This window comes from Rissa tridactyla, chromosome 2 (genome assembly GCF_028500815.1).
Source record: "Rissa tridactyla isolate bRisTri1 chromosome 2, bRisTri1.patW.cur.20221130, whole genome shotgun sequence".
NCBI classification, from domain to species: domain Eukaryota; kingdom Metazoa; phylum Chordata; class Aves; order Charadriiformes; family Laridae; genus Rissa; species Rissa tridactyla.
This window is the reverse complement of record NC_071467.1, coordinates 140,652,645-140,660,550: the sequence shown is the minus strand read 5'-3', so window position 1 is coordinate 140,660,550 and position 7,906 is coordinate 140,652,645.

The following is a 7,906-nucleotide window of genomic DNA, read 5'->3' as shown; positions in this document are numbered from 1 at the left end:
GGTTTTTGTTCATGTGCTCATTACTGGTATTTTAAGATTATACTCAACAGTCAATGTCACCCACCTCTACTCCAAAAACAAACTCCCTGATGAGACCCTATTGCTTGGCCGAATGGCAGCAATATTCAGCCTCAGGACCCTCAGCACAAGGGGATGCTGGTTCCATATCCCTTGCTCCTCTCATAATGAACTGCATTAAGATGAGTTTGCATTATAAAGAGGAAAAGGTTGAAAGCCCGGAACAAAATATTGGGGCCACCTGGCACAGGCAGCCAGGATCTCCGTGGCTTTCTGCCCTTAGCATTTGAAAAGCCAGCAGAGGAAGGGGATGGGTTGCCCGTGCCCCTTTTCATGCTGTTATATGGCACTTGTCACTAGGGCTGCGTGGAGGATGATGAGGCTGTCTGCATCATCTTGTAAGGTTTTGGACCAAAACTCCTAGCTACACAAAAGCAGAATGGTGTTGAAATGCCCGTTTCGAATCTGGCAGCTCTGTGTGGGTCTGTGTGCGCGTTGGCATGTGTGTGCATCAGCAGGGGTGTGCATGTGTGAGGAGACTTGCAGGGATATCCCAGCCAAAATCTTTGATCTGGTTTCAATCAGAGTTTTTCCAACCCAAATCAGGGTATCAGAGCTGAAACCAATAAATTCGCGTGTTTTGGCTTCGATGAACTTTTACTTATTCAAAACCACTTACCATCTTGAAAAACCATTTCTCTTCTTTCCATGGGGCAATGTCTTACAGACTATACACCAGTTTTGACAGAATCAAGTTAGCTGCTGTGATCATGAATTTATACAAATCTCCCAGACTGAGCAAGACTGACGACTACTTTCGTAAAATGTCAGGAACACAAATAGTAGGGGACAGGGGAAAAGGTCTGGTCTGCCATGAAAGGCGGCAGCTTTACTTTTAGCTGCAAGCACTGCTGGATCAATTAAAATGATCACAGGGGCTCAACTCATTCGTGTTTGAGGAATGTCCTTTGAAAATGCGCTAATGCTTTTGGCAGCATCTTTTGCTCAAGGGAAAAATACCTTTAAATTAAACATACAAGAGTTCAGTCTTTAAGATTGGAAGGAAGATTGAAACAGTCTGGGGTGGCCTATGCTATTATATACCTTTATTAGACTCTGAGAAGCCGAAGAGGCATGCCAGCTTTTCAGTGCACTGGAAGGTTTGCAGGGCTCTTGAAGGGCTGCTGCTGCTGCTTGTCTGAAATGCTACAAGATACGGATGGGTCAGACACAGCAATGTTTCCATTTACTTTCAGTGTATGGCAGTAGAATTCCCCTCTACTCCCTAGGGTTTGCTCTTCTACTAAATGACAGTGCAGAACGTGCTATTAGCAGAGATGCCAAAGCCTAGCTAGCGTCTGACACCTTAACCTCCCCAAGAATTATATTAAAGTAGTGTAAAGATCTACCACAGTCTCTATTTGTAGAACGGCAGGGACCTCTGGTACAGCAGACGAGTGGCTCAGAAAAGATTGCTATATGCAGCAACTGTCAGACGAAATTGGTTGGCTGCTCAGAAATTTGTTTCAGACTATTTCTCCAAATGCATCTTAAGCTTCGTAAGACACAAAGTGGAAAGGTGACGATGGATGTTACGCATTCCAATGACCTGCTTGATTTTAATACACAGTTAACATTTTCTTAGCATGTGGCATCTGCGTGTTGCCCTTTACCTTGCACGGGCGCCCTATGGAGTGCTGCTGAACTGCAATTAAAGCATTTGAAACAAGGACGGCTGGGCACGTGATGATTTTTACACCACGGATGAACCATTCCATTCTGTTCCTTCAAGCCGGGGCTGGGTAGGGATGCTGGCATCAGCCTTTTGCCTAGTGCCAGAATCGCACCACATTTTAGCCTCATAACAGTGCAAGTGCTGTGTCTGCTTAGGCTATTGTTACTGCAATTAGCACTGAGTTAGTCATTAGTAACTGTCACTGGGGAGTTGCGCTGCCTCAGTATTAGCCGTCAGCTTGCTGGCCATTTGTGGGAGGGAAAAGGGGTTGAATCCAGACAACTCTGGTCAAGAATAGGGATGTTTACCTATTCCTGATAACCCTACAAAACCCACTAGTTGGTCAGGGAATAAGAATAAATAACTGCTAAGGTCTGAGGAAGAAGGCGCAGGAAAAGAGCAGCAATACTCGCAGAAACTCTACTTTATTATAAGGCACTATACAGGAGGGGACAGAATTGTGTGCCCTATAAATACCTGTGGATCGGTTCACGCAGTACGGAAAGGCAGGCATTGCCGAAGGGCAGGGCAGTGCCTGGGCTGACTGCAAGCACACAGCGTGCTGGAGAGCACAGGCCAAGAGGCATCCCTGCAGTCAGGGCAAAGCCCTTTCATGGCAAAAAGCAATGTAGGTATTTTAACACCCACGCAGAGTAAAACTGACCCTGAAGACCCAGTTGCGGCGAAGCCCATCGAATTACATGTACCTCCCAAAGTCGAGCCAAACCCTTTGGTGAGTCTATCCTGCTGTTTCCGAGTTCACTGCTGGGGAGAAGGTGTGTGGCTGCCCTGATCACAGGGGCACATTATCTGCCTGTGTCAGTGGTGAGCACCCCTCTTTGTGCCACCAGCTCTGAACCATACCTTGCTGGAAATCTGGACCCCAGTTTGTCATCTGGGTACGTTTCTCCTGCAGCCCTGCCCTTTCCTCCATCATAAATCCACAGAATTTCATTGATTTCTTTCTTTCTTTCCCACCTTATAGTGGTTTTTGCTAGGTTTTGTTTGGGATGATTTTTTTGATACAGTGAAGGGAGTTTTTCCCAGTTAAAAATAATCTGAAATGAGTTGCCCAGGCACCTGCACACAGACAGAGCAACAAGCCACGAACAAAGTCAACTAATGGAGCTTCGACCAGCTGGAAAGAGAAGTAGTAATACATTTTTATATGTAACATCTGTTTTTTAATATGTCAATACACTGACGGTGTAATTTGTAGCTGTTGGGTAGATGGAGAACAGTACGTACCACAGCATTGCCCTGATCTTAAAGGTCTCTAATGCAATCAAGCCTGGTGTGACCTGCTGAATATGTAGCATTCCAGTCTTAAACTGAGACCTGATGGCCTTACTATTTTTGCCGGATTAATTTAGAAATAATTTGGAGGGTTTAACACAGGAACTTTTAGTTCTTCCCAGTCCTGTTGTTTATAATAATGTATGCATATTATTTCAATGTTTTTTCTGGATGTGTGCTCGGCCACTCAGGTGCTCGGCTTGGGAGAGTGAGTGGAGTATCCAGCAAAGGTGCCTAGGATCAGCTGCCTGGGGCTGTGCCACGCTGGGTGGCAGGATTATCCCGAGGATACAGATGGGAGAGAGCGGTGTGTCCTCCCCTCCCCGGCTGCGCAGCCTCTGGCACATAACACAGTGCCTGATCCCCACTGCTACTCCATCACATCACCAGAGCTGCTACCCCTCTCTGCTCCCCTGCGGTTCTGTGGGTTTGTGCCACCCTCCACCTCCTCTGGATTTCCTAACCCGCAGCAACCATTTCCCCAGCCTGCTGAAACAAGGTCTCCAGTCAAATGCCCCTCACCCATTGTTGAAACCCAAATGCTGGATGGGTTTTGTGGGGCAGGCGGTGTGCCTTGCCTCGCCCAGCACCAGCAGAAAATAAAATCAAATTCTGCATCTTCCAGTGGTGTGGGAGGAAGTACAAGCCAGCCACCTTGGCTTCTTATGACACCCAGGACCTTCTAGAGATGTGAGGTTTATCAGCATGAAGCCATTTATCTCGGGCAGCTTCTTTTTGTGGTGCTGGAGCAGTGGTTACACCCTGCCCCGGCCAAGCCAGTTGAGCCTGGGTGGGTGGAAATGGGCAGATGTGGCAGGGAGCTGTGCAGGGGAGATGTAGGAGCTCAGCCAATCCGGGCGGCGCTGGTGGGGAAGAAGTGAGGGAGAAAGTGGGGAATTGGCATTAGAATTAGAAGCGGTATTGTAGATTTTCACGTGGTGAAAACTGAATGTCTCAATAATCCTGGGAGAGTGGTTACAGACATCCGGAGGAAAAGTTCAACAGCAAACTAGAAAAAGGAAAAAACAAGCCCAACGTAAACCAAAAAGATTAAACATTGTTTATTTAACAACGAGAATCAGCATTTTGAGGGCTGTGAACTGTGGCTTGTGATACTTGAAGCCGAAAATGTTATTTTGAATACAAGACTCCATTTGGTCACAGTCAACATTTCTGTGTGCTCGTCCCCTGCCCAGGCACATCCAAAGCCCTGTCCCTGGCACGAAGGACTCATAAGCCACCAGCATGGGCTGCAGTCCATCCGTGGAGAGCAGCTTCCCACCACAGTTACTGCAAGTTCAGGGCAAACCTGAACATTTTCTCCTGCGCTTGTCCTCAGGGGCAGCTGAGGACTCCCAGGGAGACCTTAACAACAGGCAGATACACAACCCCCTCCCAGGCAGACGCGTGGCATTAGCAAGCTTCAGATGGAGGCATCCGAGACACCCTGACATGGCTGTGAGGAGCCTCTGTAACCCGACTCTCCTACTTTTCTTTCCAGCTGGTTGAAATTCCACTGGTACCCGGCTCACTGTGCTGTGGCCATCACAGTCCCCTCTTGTGGGGCACCTCACGCAGCATCCACACACCCCTGTGCTTCAGGGACCTCCCTGAGCTACACACTCACTGTGCCCTTAACGTCCTTGTCCCTTTTCCATCCTCTCCAGAGCTTCGACAGTGGGTTGGTTCTCCCTGGAGAAGATCAAGGAGGAGGACTCCTTCTTCAGCTGACTGGGACACACTATCCGCTGTCCCCGGGTCGTGCTGTGACTGTGGAAGGGTTTGCTATTAAATGGCACTGAGACCTTCCCGGCCGCTGGCACCTGTTCAAGCACAGGGAGATCTGCCCTTTCTGACGCGGGGCGGGGAGAGCGGCAGAGAGGCAGCCCTGGCTCCCCTTCGTTTGCAGGTGACCTGGGTGAGATGGCGGGTAGGTGGCTCCGGGCAGGCAAGAGCAAACTGCGGGCAGCGCCTGGAACCGACTTGAAACGTGGGCTTGAACTTTGACACTGCTCCTTCCAGCAGCCTTGAAAGGGAGGGAGAGCAGTGGTGTGCCCGGCCCCGGCGGCTCTCGCTGACTCGACATAAACATGTTTTTAAGCTGCGAGTGCGGGCGGCAGGGAACACGCTGTCCCCATGGGTCCCCTGCCTCTCGCTCCGGAGGCTGCCGGAACAACGCCAAGGGGCACCGCTGTTCCCCGCAGCCCCAGCCCCGACCGGAGGAGGCTGTGCTCTATGCTTACCCAGTGTTTGTCCTTAAAAAAAAATGAAAAAGAGGGGGAAAAAGGGATAGAAAGCTGTAAGCAGAACAAAAGAGCCAGCAGCTAGCAACTGAACAGCAGCCACGCATTTCCTGAAGGGTATTTTTAAGGTTTATAATCATTCCCTTCTTATTTACAGCGCTGTTTTGTGTCCTTTTATCTAGCGCTAGCTGCCAGCCTGCCCTCTGCTTAAACCAAGCTATTCACGTCCACATGTGTGGAGCTACGCTGACTATGGGAGGCAAGCTTAGCTTTTTGAGGCTCCCAGCCCCAAACAGCTGGAATAATCTTCCAGCCGTATTGAAGCGGGTCCTCACGTTATTTAGGGTTTGGACACTCTTAATCCTTTTTTTAAAAAAGGCTCAGCTGTGGGAAATGAGCACAGCTCAGCTGTGGGAAATGAGCACAGGCTGTGGCCGGTCACTGTTGCGTGTAGTTAAAGAGTCCTGTCCTCCCATCTCCAGACACCAGCAAAGCCCCTCTACTTTGGAGGGGGGGGACACAGCTGAGCTCTTGGAGGCCGGGGACACAAGGACAAACTGCCTGCTTTGCCAGAGAGGGACAGACTTGCTCCCCAAAGCCAACGGCAGCTCTGTACCCAGGCTTCCTCAGCATGGACCCGGGCTTTTGGTCTCGCCTGGCTTGAAGAGTACATTGAAATATATGCTTGAAAGTATATTAGAAAGTATATTAGAACTATATTACAGAAAAGAACAGGGAATTACATCAGCAGAAGTTCTCAGGCATACTTATAGACAACCTATTGATCTTTTACCTATATTGCTGGGACTCTTTAACCTGGAGAAGAGAAGGTTGAGGGGGGACCTGATTAATGTTTACAAGTACCTAAAGGGTGGGTTTAAGGAGGACGGAGCCAGGCTCTTTTCAATGGTTCCCAGTGACAGGATGAGGGGCAACGGGCACAAGTTAGAACATAGGAAGTTCCGTTCAAATACACGGAAAAACTTCTTTACGGTGAGGGTGGCAGAGCACTGGAACAGGCTGCCCAGGGAGGTTGTGGAGTCCCCTTCTCTGGAGATTTTCAAGACCCACCTGGATGCAGTCCTGAGTAATGTGCTCTGGGCAATCCTGCTCTAGCAGGGGAGTTGGACTAGATGATCTCTAGAGGTCCCTTCCAACTCTGAAGATGCCGTGATTCCGTGATTCCGTGATTCTGTATTCTGTACCCGTACTCTATAAAAATAAGAGCAATTGAATAACTGCTTCTGAATTTATTATTTTAAAAAGCTTTTGTGAGAGCTTAACATAGTGTACAGTAATATGTTGCTATTCTGCTAGAAGAGTTTTCGTTAAAAAAAAACCCAAACCTTCCAGTGTTAGTACACTTTAAAGAAATGGTGAAGAGTGTTTATTTTAGCCTTTCATTGTCAACAGCTTTGCTGGAATCTCCTTTCTGTTCTTATGAAATGAAACACCCCTTCTCTGAAAAAGTGTGTTGTTGAGGACAAAACTCCCCCAAAACTCTCATTCCCTATAGCAGTGAGTGTGTTCGTTCCTGGGAAGAAATGGGAGGATCTGCAGTTCTGCTCTACTCGGTTTGACTGCAATGGTACAGATTTAAAGTCAAGACACATCCTCTCCCTTAACATCAATAGTCACAGGTGGAGAATATCACTCTGCTGCAGAGCACAAGAGAAGGTAAGGACAACTCTTCGGAGAAGGATGAAAACATCTCTTTCAGTCAGCCCTGGAGACTAATCTCTGTAATACAATTTCCAAGGTCTGCCTGCACCAATTTATGGCACTCCAGTGCTGAGTTTTGCTGTTTCTTCAGCTGTTCTGACATGGACATTGTTGTTCAAAAGACAGAAGCCTGGGAAAATGCAGAAGGTGCTATGATTTTTTTTTTCCTCAGGGGAGCTGGTCATCCAGTGGCCTTGAAAAAGCATTAAAAGCTTTTGGAAATATGACATGCCTCTGAAGGACTGTTCCCATCCTTCAGCTGCAGAAGACACACTCAGAGCATGCACAGCCTGGCACCAGCAGCAGGAGCAGGAAAACTAGAGGAACAGGAGGGCAAGGCCACAGAGGCAAAGCTCCTGAAGGGACTGGGACCAGCAGATGGCTTCTGGGCATCTCCACAAATAACACGAATAATGAAAACTTAGGAGCGTCCCCTGTCAGAGTTTGAAAATGAAGTTTTCTTCATCATTTATTTATGTAAAACCTGAGGCAAAGTTGATTAGAAACAGGGAGAGTTGTCGCGTGAGTCCAGAGGGTTTTATAACAGGCCCTAACTAAGCACAAACAAGTGCTTCTGTGTCAACACAAACGAAATTTTATGCCTGAGCAAACAGCTTCCTACGGTCTGTGAAGCAATGGCCCATACCTGTTAATACCCTGAGTGGTATAAAACATCTGATCCACCCCTGCATGAAGGTTGAATTCCTCCAGTAATACCCTTTGTAAGCAGGGGAGTGCCTCTGGGTCACCAATACCCTTTGCCATGCATGTTACTTATTGGGCTCCATGCTACAGCGATTGAAGGAAAGGACAAGTATCCCTGCCAGGTATTCCAACCTGTTTCTCAGTTAATTAGTTAAAAATTAACCAGGAGCGTCGTGGATGGTAAAGC